The sequence below is a fragment of the Lepidothrix coronata genome, unplaced genomic scaffold (genome assembly GCF_001604755.1).
Source record: "Lepidothrix coronata isolate B3197 unplaced genomic scaffold, Lepidothrix_coronata-1.0 Scaffold21, whole genome shotgun sequence".
Lineage (NCBI taxonomy): Eukaryota > Metazoa > Chordata > Aves > Passeriformes > Pipridae > Lepidothrix > Lepidothrix coronata.
The window spans coordinates 5,136,467-5,151,164 of record NW_016690201.1 but is presented as its reverse complement, the minus strand read 5'-3'; positions in this window follow the sequence as shown (position 1 = coordinate 5,151,164).

Here is a 14,698-nt window from a genome sequence, read left to right as displayed (position 1 = left end):
AAAGTCATCTTTGAAGTAAAATATTCCAGCAAGTTGGATTATAGTTTAAAAAATACCAAAAAGAACTAATAAATGTTAATAAATAATGTCACAATCTTCCTGAGATTATAAGATGCCAAGTACCTTAACTTATTACAAAAGAATAGACAGGTATCTGAACACACTATTATTAAGAGAAATAAATAGAACAAATGAATGTATATAAATGACCCCCAAGATATATATTTATAAACAAGAAAAAAATAATTTTATTGTCTGTAATCCTACTGTCTTCAGTGGACACTGAATTATGTTGTGAAGACATTTCTTTGATTACCAGAATCTTCTCTTACCTTTGTTCCTACTCTTTCCTGCTATTTTTAACATAATTTAAAGGCATTTATTATACAATAAAGACATTGAAACTCAAAGAGAAATCACCTTCTATTATTGCTTTTATCTTATATTTGAAAAAGGTTTTAAATGATTTTTTTTAAGGCTACATTGGAATATATTGGATAAGCAATACACTCCATTCTAAAAGCAAAGCAAATAGATGTACTGGTGGTAGAAATCTACATTAGCTCATGTAACACTACTAATAGTCTAAACGACAGTAAAGAAAACACTGGAACATATTCACTGGACCGGTAAAATTAGAAAAATATAGACTGGTTTATAAGAGTGGTGTCATACTTAATTTAAGATTGTAACAAGTGCCTAACTTGGGTGCAAGATGTAACACTCATGTAAAATACCTACATAATAAATGGAGAAAAGCAAGTGCCTCTAAGTGGTTACTCTGAGGGTGAAGCTACTCTTAATACCAGTAGGTCTCATAAGCCTGAGAGTCCTACTACCTTGGAGGTAGAAAGGATCAGCAGCACCTCCTGCTTCACAGAGCAAGTATATTTAAGGAAAATATAACTTAAATAATAATAAATAACCATATAATTAATGAATATTGCTGGTTTTCAATAGTTATTTTCCAATAGTCTTTGACCCCTTTACTGTCTCCTGTTTATCTTTCTCATTTTGCTTAATTTCAGGCATCGCTCACAACACTTCAATGTTATTTTAATAATAGGTACTGTAGTTGTTTCTTTTGTTTAAGAACATAGTTCCTATATACTGTTTGTACTTCATCCTCTTTTCATTGAGCAGGCCAAGCCAGACTTTTCTTTTTACTTAAAATACTCATGTAAAAACAAAACATTGCTGCTGGTATTTGGAAGTGAAGAATTTGGGATTATATTTGGAGAATTACATTTTAAACTCTTAGGTTTAGATTTTAATTTTGTTTTCGTTTAGTTAATCTTGGAAAAAGAACTTCACTATCTTTTTTAAGTACTGTTGTTTAGAATTTAGCCTTGTCTCATTCTTGTGCTGTTGTCAAAGCATTCAAGTGTCCCTGGAAAATCACTCCAGTTGCTTAAGTAGACTCAAAGTAAACTTTAACTTAATACTCCTAACAGCAAGCTCATTCATTAGTGGGACTAATCATAGATAGATATTGAACTGGTTACGCTCCTGGTTTTAAATTTGGTTTTGGCAAGGTAAAAATTTGTCCAGGCAGAAGTATTCTTGCAGTGAGTGGCTCCAGAAAAGAGAGCCACCAGCCTGGGACCTCAGCAAGAACCACCTCCCCCCTCGAATCTGAAGACCATGATCAGAGAAAATCAGAAATCAGAATTAGACTGTAACAATATGAGCACCAACCAGAACAATGTGGCTCATGACGTGGCTCATGTTGGCCTATTTCTCTCCTATTAATTCAGAGCCAGAAATTCATCTCTGTGGCTTCTGCAAACCTCAGCAGGAAAACCTGTTTGGTCACAGGGTTTGTACCCTTATGAGCAGAACACCTTCAGCTGTGTCATTCAAAGTAATGAAATCCTGAATTAGGTGGGTTTAATCCTGACAATAATATGAACAGTCTTACTTGGTGAGTCCCACGCTAACCAGCTACCCTTCAACAGAGAAAAGCAGCTTTAGTGCATTTACTTAATGCACCTTCATGTCATCCACACAGAAAGCGAGTGCAATCAACTCTATTGCAGTTTATCAGGTCAATGATCCTTGATCTAAAAGAGATTTATGTAGAGCCTCTAATGAAGTACTAGCAGCTGTGTGGGGTTTTTTTAAGAGTACCTTTTCATCTCTTGTTTTTAGCAAAAAAATATTAAGACCTTGAATTGAATTGAATTAAATATAGTCACTGACAAAGCAAAATGTGCCTAAAGGAGTCATCAGAATACAGGGGGAAAATAAGGTATGTTTGCCAACTATGCATTGATGTAGAATATTGCTTTGACTGAGATTTCTTTGAGGGCAACAAATATCATCAGAATATGCTGCAGTCAAACTTTTGGAATATGTTATTTTTTGTGGTTACTTGTTTAACTGAAATGTCAAAAGAGGCATCTTAATAAAATTGCATAGGCTTTCTACAGTTCAAAAATCACTACTCAAACCAGAGATCTGCACTGAAAAATTGTGGATCCAAACAAGTGAAAGCAGGATAAGAGAAAGAGAAATCCAAATTCCTTAGTATTTAATTGGATTTAAAATAGCAAGGTAGAAGATATATAACGAAGGCTGAAGTATAAACTCAACATTGACTCTATAACATAATTTAAAAGTTATGTCAATTGCCACAGCACTAAAGGGAGGAAAAGGTCAGATTATTCATCTTTATCTTTCTTTATGCAACAATGCTGTCACTGAATAAAAAAAAATTAAAAAAATAAAAAAGCTTCTATCCATCTATAATATGCACTAGGTTAAAAGTCTCTTTGCCTCATACCCCTGTATTACAGTTCAAGTTCATTATAAATTCACCTGTATTTTTATCTTTTCTGATTACAGGATCAGTTCCAGAGCTCTTCTCACAAACTGAATTCTTGTGTTGAACCACCAGCATGGCAGTACCAATAGGGACGAATTTAAATGTAATTATGTGTATCTAAGCTAAGGGGAAGTTTTATATCTTCGAGATTTTGCTGCTGTTGTTTGTATATTTATGGGTATTTTGGTATAGGTTTCATATTTTCTATTTTTGGTTCAGTGCAATGAAGGTAAAAAAACTGAGATTATGATATAATAATATAAGTCCTGGTTGATTTGGAAAGATTCAAAGTGTAATGAAGCAGACAGTAAAACTGAAAGATCTGGCAACACTGATGGGCTAGATCCTCCTGCAACGTGTCAGATTCAGTCACTGAATGGGCCCTTTGAACAATTTTATAGCTTTGACTCCAATTAAGATAAATTTTCCTCATTGACCCTAAGCCTGCTTAGCTTCATGCCAAAACCAGCACCCCAAACTGTCGCCCGTTTAGGTTTTTCAATTTACTGCTTAATATAGATGAGTTTCTCAATAGCTATTTTTCTCCAAAATAAAGTACCACAAATGGAAAACTTGTAAATATAAGTTGTCTCTATGGTGGTGACAGGCTTTGTTTTCTTGCTAGCAAGACATTTAAATTGTACTGCTTGGCTGCAGAATCTCACGCTGTGCTGCTGCATTCAGAAACCATTATCACTGTAGGAAATAATAGCAAGTGGATATACTAATTAGGAGTTTTGAAAAATAATGATGAAGATAAGGTTTATCTACATTTCTGTGATTCACGGCTATGTGAAGCAGAATAGCTAAAGAATGACATAGTAATTCAAGTAATTTCATTTTATTGTAAATAGATTCATGTGCTAATACTTTGGGCTAGGAAGAAATACCTAGAAAATACATTTACGTGATGTTATTTGACAGTGAGGTTCATATGAGAGATTTACCACCTCATAGGCCTTGGACAAAACACTGAACTTTGTTTCTGCATCTCCAAAGCAATATTAGGGTTAACAGTAAAGAGTTTCTCTGAGGATAATGATTAATGATCTAACCACTTAGCACTGTAATCGTTAAAGTTTGCAGAATGAATTTAGAAAGATAAATGCTTTAGACTGGATACTAAGAAAAATTTCTTCAGCCCAGGGGTTGTCAAACACTGCAACAGGATGTTCAGGCAAGCGGTGGAGTCACCATCCCTGGAGCTATTTAAAAGCCATATAGATGTGTCACTTAGGGACATGGTTTAGGGTAGACTTGGCAGTGTTAGGTTTACAGTTGGACTTGATGCTTTTAAAGTTCTTTTAAAACCTAAATTATTCTATGATTCTATGGTGTCATTTAAAAAGAAAATCTAATGGTCTAAGGCTAAAAAACATTAACAGTTGACCTTAACTGCTTCTATCAATTTTAAAAATCTATTGTGAAAGGAATGAGAAGATACAAGGAGAGGGTGTAAATCTGAAGAGTGAGACTAAGTCTGAGAAAATTCAGAAAGCTTCAGATTTTTTTCTTTCCTCAAAACTCTGACTCTTTTCATGCAGCTCCTCATATACCTACATTTCCCTTGGTACTGGATGGCTTCTGTAATGTAGCAAAGAGAAAGCATAAATATCACCACAAATATTCACTGATACCTTTTGTAATAACTTTTACTGCAATGGGAATTAAAAAGTAAACTATTTACTCATACACAAAATCTACATTATCATTCTGCTTACATTTAATTTCATATCTGATATGGAAAAGAGAGATTCATCTGTATGGAATGAAACAGGTTAAGCATAAAATCTCAAATATAGCTTGGGGTAAACTAGAAATTTATAAAATATTTGAAGTTCTGTAAGGGAAGTAGGTGAAGAAAATAGTTATTGAAAGATTCCTTCAAACTGAAAGAGGGTAGGTTTAAATTACATATTAGGAAGATATTGTTTTTGTCTGTCCAGCAGTCTTTATCAGTTATATTATCTGTGTATATGCATATGTGGTAAAATCTAGGCATAACTTCTCTTCCTCATCCCTGGTTCACCATATATTTAGTATAGAAAAATCAGGTGTGATTAATATGAGAGACACAGGATGCCTGGCATGTTGCTGCTCTGGATAGCCAACAGAACAGGATGACAGAAGCAGTGCTGTACCACAGCAGCATTCTGTGGAAAGTCTGGTGAGGAACAAGGAAATAATGTAATTGCAGATGACTGTGATTGACTGTGATTGCAATGAGCATTGCAGGAGAAAGGTAAGAAAGTGTAAAGCTGAGCAGAAATGCAAGGCTGGAAGCAGGGTAGTGCACTGGAATGCTCTATCAAAGTCTATTTGTTAATACTCCTTTTTAATAGCATACACACAACTCATAGTGCCTATCTCATAATTTAAGATTACCTGATTTGTCTGTTTTCTTTTCTTTAAGTCTGGAATGTTATAAAATGAAAGAATTGTCATGGTTTGCCCATAACAGTAATGAAAAGAAGTAGTTTTTCCTAAGAATACTAGAGTTTAGAACATAAAATTAATTCCTGTTTGATGATTATACTGAGACAATAATTATGCCTCACAAAGTATAGTTTAATTAGAACTCACTTAAACCTGTGAGTTCTGATTAAATAGCATAATGAGTTTAAATGCTATTTGTCTCTTTCAGACCTCACCTATTGTCCTGACTGATAAATTATACAGCAAACTTTGCCGAGAAACACAACATTAATTTTTTCTGAATGCCAAGGAAAGTGACAAAACTTAAATTACCTTTCCTTTAAAAGTGCTTCACATGAAACTAATGTCCATAATTTGCACTTCAACAATATTTTTTGTGTTGAGCCTCAGTCCTACAAACTCTAATGCAGGTTGCTTAACTTTATTCACCAGAAGTCAAATAGTTGATCTCACTTTTCCATCTGGGTTGTATTTCTACTCCTTGCAGTTGCCAGGCTTTCAGCTCAGCTTATACAAATACCCATATGTACAAAAATGCAATGTATTTGCAACACTTCAGATAACACAAGCAATAGAAGGGTGTGAAGTCATTTATCTAACAGATTACTTGCTTCCTGATTTACATAAACATTGCAGTGTATTACTGTTGGCTTGAGAGAGTTGAAAAGTCTCTGAAAATATTTCGAATCCTTCTGTGAATGCAAAAAAAGACCTGTGAAAATCTGAAGCATTGGTGCAAGCTAAGGTATTTTAGAGAATGCATTACATAGGAAGGACACTATATGAATGATCCAAGAGAATATGGATCATTTGCTGGCCTTTACTATGAGGCCAGTAATGTTCTGCTATTGCCTCCACTGCACATTTTCCAATAATTCCACAGTGAATAATTCCAACTTGTCATAGAGTTCTTCATGAAAGCATTTCCAGGCTGGAGGTTGAGATATAGTCATGAAAATCTGAGATGTTTAAAATGTGCAGAAGAAACAGTTGTTCATTCATTGTAGAAACATTCAGGTAAGAGTCTGTGCTAAAAGTTTATCCTGCTGCTCTGATGTTTTCCCTCTTTTTTATTAAGCCATCAGTGTACTAAAAGCTGGAATCAGGTCTCTTCTGTCCTGGCAGATACTCTGTACCCACATGATCTGGCCAGATGCTAAAACAACCTTCTTTTTTTTTTTTTTTTTTTTTAATTGTTCCGGGCAAAGTGTATTGCTCTGCTGTACCATTCCTGGAAATCACTTTCAATTGATGGTTACATCATATTTCTACATAAAATGGAGATAAAATCCCCACTATCATTCAAGTAAATTGGGATAAGCTTCTAACCTTCCTGAGTTCAGGAGTGGAGATGAGAAGACAGCAAGAATTACATAGGCGAAGGGAAAAGCCTATGTGGGTGCCTGTTTCAGCATCCATAAAGTAAGTATCGCTAGTCTATGGGTTGATCGTTCAGAAAAAATTGAGTTGTTTGTGGGTTTAGCTCTAATAAAGTTGAACTTTGAAATGTTATTAAAATCTGATGGGAGAAATGCAGTTAACTTTTTCTCATATGTGATGTGCTGCCTGTCTTAGATGAAATTAAGCTTCACGCATACACAGAAGACAAAAGGTTTGCTTGTGTATTCAGATGTTCTTGCTGAAGCTCATATTTTCAACATTAGTCAGGAAATTGCAACTTGGGGTGGATATAAATATAAAATAGTATTTCAATGCATCCAGCTTCTGCTACAGCTCTTTCCTTGAGTCACTGATAAATCTGTTTATCTTAACCTCCTGACCTCATTGTAACATTGAAAAGAATAATTGTTCAGGACTATCACTGTCAAGTCATACCCAATAGTTAATCTCAGTATGGTTTTATACGAAATGTTTGCTGTCACTATATTTCCCAAAATTTCTTGGTTTTGTTGCGTTTTGGTTTTTTTGTTTGTTTGTTTCATTTAATGAAATAAAAGCAGTTTTATAGTAACTTAGCTACTTAAAGCAATTTAAATCTTAATCTAATGATTTTTGTGCTACATTAATTTTGTAATTAAGAGTGAGAATGGAGATCATGACTGACAACATTCACAAGGCAAGCTTCTAATTCCTTGATTAGTTCCTGGCAGGAGAATTGAAAGCAGCCAATTTGATTGTTTTCTCCATGGAAATGACACAGTCATGAACAGGTGTTACTGAAAACAAATGAAAATCCAAACCTAAGTGTCCACTCATGGCTCAAGATATTGAATTGGTTAAATGTAGTTGATAGCATAAAAGATCTTGATGTGAATTCTCAAGGATTATTTACCAAGAAGGACAAAATTTTGCAAGAAAAAAAGCAAGGTTTCTTTATATATTACATTATTTTATGGAAACATTTGTGTTTAGACTTGAAAAAAATATATATTTTCATGCATATTTTGAATATTCTCAGTAGTGTTTTCTAGGTAAAGACAATATGTTTGCACCAGTTTCCATGAAATCAGTGCTCGTACAGTTTAAATTTTTATGAGTCAAGCTCATATGCAGTTTCAAGATGTAATTTTCCCTGAAATCTTTGTCACACCACTCCAGAGTTGACTAGAATCTTCACAGTGGAAAGAATTCCTTAGCCTAAGGTGGGATGAGATGAGTGACATCTCGACGAAACAAAAAAATAAAATTATATCTTTGTTTCTTTTAGCCCATATAATTTGTTGTTTGGCAAATAAATAGATCTCTGTGATTCATGGGATTAATACCAAATCAAAAGACAGAGAGTTGCTTTCTCAGATTTTGAACATATGACCTTTACAGTGTTCCCACAAAAGCCCTCAATATAATTTCTTCTTGATTTTATCAAATCAGGTTTCTAACAGTGTTCAAATGAGTTTTCTTGAACTTTGCAGCTCAAGAATTCAGAACTGAGTGGTGTTTCACCCATTAATAAAAGATAGTTTATCTTACTTAGTATGGGAAGAAGTAAGGTGGTCATAAATTCACAAACGAAGTGCTGTGGATATTCCACCACAGTTGAATCAAGAATAGCACAAAATTCAATATTCATTTAGAAAGCACAGCAGTGTTCATATCATACTGAGTTATGTAATTTTAAGTGTTTTAATTTCTGAAGTTCAGAGAGCTAAATTATTTACAATTCTCTGCATACATTTGAAAACTCCATTATTCTTTGTGAAGGGAAAGGGGAAAAGGTATACCTACTGTTTGCAAGTTTGAATTTTACAACTGTGCCATGCAAACTGTAAATTGCTCATAACAGGTATTGTCTGTAGGCCAGAGACAAAGGATACCATCAGGTGGTTGCTTCCAGATGTTGATCTCTCTCTACACAGAGAGCAGACTCAGATAGTACCTGACTAACTTCAGCGTTCCATTTCTCTATTGTGAGGAAAGGCAATATGAACCTCTTAGCCTGCCTAATTCATAATATTCAAGGGAGGTACTGTTTTTTCTCACTCTGTCATTATCTGCATGTCAGTCACAGAATCATGAAATGGTTGAAGTTGAAAGTGAACTCTGGAGGTCATCTGATCCAACCCTCTTGCTGTAGAAGTTTCATCTAGAACAGTTTTCCCAGGACTGTGTCCAAATAGCTTTTGAGTATCTTCAAGAATACTCCTCTAACTCCCTGAGAAATTGTCTCCAAAAGTCAGTCAGCCTCACAGTCAAAAACAAACAAACAAAAAACCCCCCACTATTCCTAATGTTGGGATAGAGATTCCTATGTTTCAGTTTCTGTTTATTGTCTCCTGTCCTGTCACTGGACTCCACTGGAAAGAACCTTGCTACTTCTAGGCTCCCTTTTCATGTATTTAAATCCATCCGTAAGATCCTCCCCCGAGGTCTCACAGCTCTTTCAGCATTTTTTTATAGGAGGGATGCTCCAGCGCCTTGGTCATTTTACTGGCCCTTCACTGAACTCTCTCCAGAAGCTCCATGTCTCTCTTGTACTTTTACCTGTCCATACTTCCACCTTCTGTATACTTTCTTCCTTGCTTCCACCTTCTGTATATGTCAGAGGATTAAGCTCAAACCCAAATGCAAATTAGAGTATGGGTCAGAAAGGTTCAGGTTGCCATTTGCTGCTAATATTCAAGCTACTTGCTAAGATGTATTTCACAGCAAGCCTGACTCCCAAGGCTGACTGTCAGGCTTGTCTGCTCTGTGCTATGAGCATCCTCCTTATATTCTTCAGACCCTGCTGGGGTCACATTTTCCTGTGTGTCACTGCCTGCTTTGTGCTTGGAGCTGGACAGCAACTCAGAAAGGTAAGTTCATTTGGAAGACTGATATTTAAGGTAAGAGTGTCACTTGAAAAAAAGTAAGATGAGGAAGAGACGAGTTTCAGCCTTTTTTTTCTCAAAAACATTAAAAAACCTTAAAAAACATTAAAGAACACTCTTAACTTGAATTTGCATTCCCAGTAATTTGATCACACAAAAAACTACTTACCAACATTTCTAGTCTATATCAGAGAATATTCTGAGTTGGACAGGACCCACAAAGTTAGAGAGAAAAATACTTTAAAAATTGATTTTAGCTCTTCCAAAGCATGTGAAAAGGAGAAAAAAAATGCAGGGGGTTTTGTTTCTTTGTTTAGGTTTTTGTTAGTTATTCTAAAGTATGTGATTTATATTTTTATTTTCAGGGTTCCTGATTTGTATTACTGGAATTCTTTGTGTTCACTACAGTGTCTACAGCTTTAGGGTCTATAATTTTTATTGACTGAATATTAGGCCTAAAAATGACCAGCATCACACAGTTTTAATAGGAAAGACGGAAGATTGATTCCATTGGCATTTAGCTGACACTCAAATGTCATGTATCCATGTCTAAAAGGCCTAAAGCTGCTATCAAATTGGATTATAAAAAGAAGAGAATGTAACCAAGAAGAAATGAATTTTAAAGGCTTTATTAATAGCTTAAATGAAAATCAAATTTGATAGTTTATACTGTAATTATATTCTCTCTTCACCTTCTAGCCACTGTTAGCTTAAATCTGACTTTTGAAAATGTTATATATTAAGTGATTCTCCCACCAGACCTAATTACCCTTAATCAATACCAGCTCCTTGATTTTGTCATGTTGTTCCCCAAATGTACAGCAAACAGAAATGCATGCTTTAATTTGCTGCTGTTTCAAAAAAAATCAAAGTCATATATAATAAAGAAGCCTCTTCTTATATGCATGTGCAGTTGGAGGTAAACATGAACAGTTAATAACAAAGCCACTTTGAAAAACAAAATTCTGTATCATAAATTTTTGTTAAAACTAAGGAGGTTTTTCATGCCTCGACTTTTTTCTTCTCAGAAGATCATTGGATGGGAACATAGCTCCGCTGAAGCACTTGGTTACATTAAGGGGTCTCAAAAATGACAAAGACAAAAAAAAATTGTGAAAAAGTGCAGGGAAGATAATGTCTCACCATACTGTAAAAACTTTAATAACGGTGACTGAACCTCGATGTCATATTTAGCCCATACTTTGTCAAAGTATTCTCAAAGGTACTTTCAGAATGTGCAGTGAAATTTTTTATACCTTTCTGACTTTTTGTAAATCTGTTTGGTTGTGCTTGAAGAGCTGAATTGCTCAAATCCCATCTGGTGGGTAACAAAACAAAGGTAAAGAATGCACAGGCTGGAATGATTAATGCTACAATGTTATCTAGAAATTAAGGTTTTATCTACAAGAAGGATATCAGGCACTGTGTGAGCACAAGTCCAACTTCGTAATGAATTAAGTTGCAATTTGTAAAAAATGTATTGGCATCCCAGATTTGCAATTCTGCCAGTGGCTAGAAATTCTAGAATAGAACTTTTCTGCAAGTAGTGTTCAGAGTCAGAGAGAAGATAGATCTGCAAATCCAAAATCTGTCTCAGGCACCGCTATCGGGTGAGTTTACGTCGTGCTAAAAAGAAGTAGTTGTGGAACTGAATAATGAGACTGAATGCTGTTCACATAAGGGTAAGGACAAGAAGGATATAGAAGGAGGAAAAGCCAGGGCTGCTCATTTGACTTCATCAGGATTTCTGGATGTGACTGTGAAACAAGAACTGTGCTTTGTGATGTCTTTGGGTGGTGAGAAGAGTAAAACTTTGAGTGACAGATTATTGGCAGATGAGTGTTTGGGGAAGTGTCACCATATGCTTGCCCTGTTTTTTCACTCTTCCCTGGGCATCTGCTTATGACCACCGTCAGTAAGAAAACACAGCACCAGATGGATTTTTGGACTGTTCTTATGTTACCATCTTATACTTGAAGGCAGCAGGAACAAGGTAATATGTAAAACAATAAGGTATTTGCCAAATCTTAGACAGAAAATGGGCACAATAAGAGTAGGTCTGAGAACTGTCTCCCTCTCGATGAACTGGTTCACATTCAAAACCAGAGTCCACCTGACTGCTTTGTCTAAACATACTCATAAATTATCAAGACATCTGTTTAAGGGCAATTTTCTCGCATTCCTGGAATACACAGCTAAACTGCTCAGTAACACTTGAAGATTACTGGCACACATGTTCAACAAAGGACAAGAGAAAAGCCCCTTAGCATATAATTTTATTTTGTAGCAGTTTCTTGAAACTCTTCTATATTTCAACATGACTTGTTGCAAACTACAAACGAAATTAATCTCAGATGCCTTGCTCTAAGGGCATTTGTTCCCCTCTGATTATTGAATACTATGGATTTCTTTTTCTATCACACGTTGAGTTTGCCCAGTGTGAACTGTATCATTACATAGTGTGTGGTACAGTGACCTTCCCATAAGCAGAAGGCTCTAATAACATGCATTCAGTGCAGCATGAACAAAAGACAGAATAAATTTTGCTTTCATTTTATAAATAAAGACTAATGATATTTATTTTATAAATAAAGCCTTCTTGTCATGGAAATAGTCTTTTCTTTCAGCAGCATTTAAAAAAAAAATCTCAAAAGTAGATAGCCATTTGTAATCATATTCGAATGGGCAATCAGTTAGAATTTCTTTTGTGGAGTTTATTTTTTTCTAATTTATTTTTTAATGAAATGATTCATGCTTCTACACTTAGGAACTAAAGGACATGATAACACCTATGGAAAATGGATAGTTTTGCCCTAGAATTCAAATTCATTGAAATAAACAGTTTTACTCATATTATTCATGTCAGAATATCCCATACTACAATCACATATTTACAAATATTAGCATTATAGATAATGCTGAGTGTAAAAAAAAATTGAAATGGTAAAAAAAATCCAAATATGTGTTTTTAAAGTTCAACCATCTGTACATTACAGACAGTCATCAAATAAATCACTAATAGAGGTAAGGTGAAAGTCTGCTTGTATATTTTTTTCGACTGCTAAAAAGCCTAGAAAAAACATCAATATTATTTCACCTTTAAAAATAAGAAAGCTAGATCTTTTCTGTTCCCAAAGCTCTGTATTAATTAGAAAACAACCAAGGTCTCATGACAGTTTCAGTTCCAGTTAAGAAACTGGAAGCTGAACAACCAAGTGGAAAAATGTCTTTTAAGAGGTATGGAGAAGCTAATGTGGATTTGTCATGAAAAAAGCTCTGTCAGACCAATTTAAATTCCTTCTCTGACATGGCAATAAGATTTGTAGATCGAGACAAAGTTGCAAATGTCATTTTTCTGTGCTGGTAAGGCTTTTGACACATGACATTTTTATGTGCAAACGAGGAAGCACAGTCTGACTGAAAATAATGTACTGGGCTGTGAACTCATCGGAAATCTGAATGCCTCCCAGTGCTTTGCTATTAACAATGAGAGGTTATCAAGCAGAATCAGACTTTTGCTGTTTTCAACATTTTTATTAACAATCAGAAGAAAGAAATCTGCTTATTCAACTCACAAATTACATCACTTTGAAGGAGATTGCTCATATGCAGCAGAGGGAATTTGGAACTTGAAATGATCTTGAAAAATGGATGATGTAAGATATGAAAGATGCATGATGCTCTTTAACAGAGGAAAGGCCAAGGTGCTGCCATTCAGGCAAATTCATGTGGCAACCCAGAACTTTGCAGGCAGCAGCTATTCAGTAAAGACATCAAGATGCATCATTGAATCTCAAGCTGAGGGTGAACCAAGAACACTTCAATGTCCTGAAAGAGAATGATCTAGTTAGTGACCAATTGATGACCAAAAGGGTCAAATGCTGAGGAGAGGAACAATAATTGGAATGGTTGTGAATAAACAAATATGTCCTAGACTTTTCTGGACTATTTTGCCTATGTGTCATGCTTCATGGTGATGTATTGCAGAAGTGAGGAAAAAGAATGGTTGGTCATCAATTAAATATGTCCTGCTTTGGGTCTTGTAGTCAAAAGAAACAACTACTGAGAATGAACGTGATACAGATGTCCAAAGACTTAAAGTGTTGCTGAAAAAAAGAAGATCTATAAAGATAGAATTTCCATGTACAGTTTTGTACTGTGGAAGTAAGTGAAGTGGTCTTCACCCAAAGAAAACTTGAAGAGCAAAGTAGAGAAAGAGGATTATCATCTAAGTTATCATGTCCTAGGACAGGTAACAGATTCGATAATCTCTCATAGGTCAATGATTCTGTGACTTCAAATTCTTTCACTTGTATTTGCTTTACTGAGTGAAAATTGCTGGGGTTTGAACTAAGTGTAGGTTTTGTCCTTTAATTATTTTTTTCTCAGTATATCTTTAACACTATCAGTAGAAAGCATCTCAGTTTTTAGTCCTCTAAAATAGATATGTTGAGACCAGATTACTTATTTAGACTTCATTTACCCAAGTTACAGTAGGGACCTCCTCTGGAAAATTACTTAGCCCATCTCTCTTTGATAAAGGATTAGGATGAAATTTCTTTTTTTCCACTGGCTACAGGAGAAGCCAGGACCAGTTTAAAACAGATCTAATTTTTATGGTTAGCATTCATTTGAAAGAAGTGTTATTATCCCTTCAGGTGATAATTATTCTTTCCAATAATTATGAAAAGAGATCACTAGCAATATTAATTTACATATATAAATTAGTTCTGTGATACATTATTACTTTAGTTAATTGCATCTAGGGAAAGGCAGGAAAGGACTGATAGAGGACAGTCTCTCAAGGGGTCATTTGGTGGCATTTGAACTATTTGCAGTCAGGTGAAATCATTATTAACATTTGCCCACAGAGCTTTTGTGTCTTTTATACAGAAACCTGAAACATGACAATAAATATAGCTTTGTTTTCCTTTCAGAGTTCTTGTATGATTGAGAAATTGGGTTTTAGTTACCATCTAACTTTATCTAAAACAAGTGATAAACGTGATTCTCTTTATTTATGCCATGTGCTCTTCAAAATCCATTCTTGCACACTAAATCTATAAGAAAAAAGAAACAAAACCAAACTAATGTTCAGATGTCTGTTCTTTGAGAAAATGGCAGGTTGTCCTTTGTAAGCAAAAGTGATAGAGTCACCAATAAAGAA